The sequence below is a fragment of the Elephantulus edwardii genome, unplaced genomic scaffold (assembly GCF_000299155.1).
Source record: "Elephantulus edwardii isolate Elephantulus edwardi_28Jun2011 unplaced genomic scaffold, EleEdw1.0 scaffold00022, whole genome shotgun sequence".
Taxonomy (NCBI): Eukaryota; Metazoa; Chordata; class Mammalia; order Macroscelidea; family Macroscelididae; genus Elephantulus; species Elephantulus edwardii.
The window spans coordinates 18,003,999-18,006,722 of NW_006399772.1; the positions used below are offsets into that span (position 1 = coordinate 18,003,999).

The 2,724-nt window shown below is 38.9% G+C and overlaps 1 pseudogene; it reads right to left on the reverse strand.

Annotated features, from left to right (window-relative positions):
* Positions 1-568: 568 nt before the first annotated feature.
* Positions 569-994, reverse strand: LOC102874926 (annotated as a pseudogene).
* Positions 995-2,724: the final 1,730 nt, after the last annotated feature.

The window sequence follows — 2,724 nt, forward strand, 5'->3', positions numbered from 1 at the left end:
TTATATTATTTCTGTCTCCATTGTGCCTTATAGTTAACGATGTTCAGCTCTCAGAATGAACCTAACAGAGAGTTTCTGGAATTGAGTCTATTTGTCTGCCATATTGAAGCTACATTACTTTAAAAGTTTGACTAAAATCACAAGTTTAAAGGAGTAACCAAGTAACCTGAAATTGGGAGAACTGAAATAAAGAAACTTTTTTTTTGCTGTGATTGATAATATGAACCACTGATCAGTGAATATTAATTGTTAGCTTACCTTCCTAAATGCAGCGTCAGTCAGTCACTTTACTCTATTTCCATCAGAGTTTCAGAATATTGTTGGCATCCTTGGCATTCTTGCTTTGTTGTATGTTTGTTGGTTTTTAAAAAAGAATATCTTAAATTTTTAATCCTTTCTTTACAGGTTTCCCAGACCACTTATGATTAAGAAAACTGTAGATAGTTAGTAACTGCCACAAGTGGGGCACCAGGTGGTGGCATGCTTAGTTCTCCAGAGTTCTGCTTTGTGGGGGTCTGAAAACACTGATGGGGTTGGGGGGTGGTGTCTCTTCTCACACTTGCTGGAATCAATTACTGCAGATTTTAACCCACTGCTCGCTTCCCCCATATTTCTTAGTAAACGCTTTGGTGTTCTTAGAGAATTTTTTGTGGTCCTTCTGGTATCCTGCAGCTCAGTCTGCCTGGAGAGGGTGTTCAGGCTGGGTTCAGCAGAGTTGTGAGGGCCAGGATTACATGGTCCGTTTCGGTTGCTGGCTTCCAGTTTTCAGCACTAAGTCATTGATGTTCAGGTGATAGATCTTTGCTTTGAGTGTGAGCTTTGTTGGTTTGAATGGATACACTGCCAGAAAGTGGATTTCGATTCTGAAGGCCACCTTATCATAAGGAGGGCTGTCAGAAACAATAGGCTCTTGCCACGTCCGTAAATTAGCTTCATCAACCTGGATGGTTTTCATTCCACATTTGCAGATTATCAGCCTCTTGCTGGCTGCCATCTCACACCTCAGCTTTTCTTCTTTTTCTTTTTTGCTATATCAGTGCCTAGAGTGTGGGCACCTCTTAAACTATGTATTTGTTTAATGAATGAATAAAGAGCCTCTGTATGGCCACTTCCTATCCTTCTAGTATTTTGACTTAACCTAGCAACCAGAGTGATGTTTATAAACCATTTATTTTCATATCATCCTTTTGGATATGACGGCTGCTTATTTCTTTCAGGGGAAAGTCTCAAATCCTGCCTGGCCTTCTCGTTGTGCAATCCATGATTCTCTCTCCTTTCCTCCCTTCTAGTTCTCTGTTCTCCAGCACACTGGTTGTAGCTCTTTCTTTTTTTCAACTTTAACCCCCTCGATTTTTATCCTTCCAGAGATCCCCCTCACGACCCTCTTCCCTGCCATCGATGCTGCCTCTCACCAGGCTGATCTCTGTACCCCTCTCAAGTCTCAACTCAAATTCCATTTCCTAATGGAAATCTCTCCAAATCTAAGTAGATCCATGGCTTTGTTCCCCATAGCAACTGTTTCAGAAATTACAAAAGTTTAAAAATTCATAAATGTTCAGTAATGGCATATTCATCATGAGATTAATTGAGCAATTTTCTCCTACCTTTCATGTCTTCAGCCAACTCGAACCCTAATGAGGGCAAGAACCTTCTTTTATTTGTCATTTTGGATCTGGCATCCATCACAGTACCTGGCGTAGAGTAAGAACAAAACAAATATTTCTAAAACAAGCGAGTGAATCAGTTTACTTTGCCTTGTTCAGAAATATTTTTGGACAGTGTGTTAGTATAATATAAAATAGTAACATGACAGAGGAAATAAAGAACTGTGATGGGGGGAAAGTAATTCCCAAAAAAGTTGTGAGTATGAGTCCTGTATCTCTTCTTGACTACTTTTTGCAGTTACTTTCCTCCTTCCTAAATGAGAGACTCACACTATGTTATAGAATCCTGAGTGTCTACTTTTGCTTTTATAATACAATAGTTTGTATACTAAAATAATTTTTTAATGTTTGTCTTGAAAATTTCTAAACCCAAGATGTGGGAAAATGGTACTTGTACTGAGTGTGACATTCTTGTCATTAAAAGAAGTTTTCGGTTAACGTTGTAGGGTTGTAGCTGGTGATTGCCATAGTCAGAACTGACTCGTAGCCAACTTCAGTGCATTTTCAAAGGCAGATCAGAAGGGAGGAGATTGCTCCTCCTCTAGCTCAGCCGCTGGTGTATTGGACATGCACATTTTCAGGACGGCCTTGCAGCTCCTTACCACTTGGCCACCAGAGCTCCCTACATTTTGTCAATAGAACTTAACATTTTTTAGGTTGAAGTGACCCTTTGACCTCCTTAGACAAGTCCTGTTAAGTGCTATGTGCCAAACCACTGCTAATCATGGACTAGCCAGATTGACACTAACCCTTAACCACCAAGGTTAATAAGGCCCACTGCCACTTCCCCCACCCCCAATTGATAAAGGAAAAAAGACATACTCACTTTCCAAGGATTGATTTTTTTTTCTAGTTTATTTTTCAAGCTTTTTAAAAATTTGTGTGAATGCTAACAAATCATACTACTTTCTCACTGAAACAGTCATAGGCATTTTCTTTTAAAACATTAATTATAATTGATTAATGCTATTAATTACAGTGCCTAACAAAACATTATTGTATATTGCTTCTCTCTCAACTTACCTGTTTATTACTTTTAACAAAATGCTTTCTAAGAATG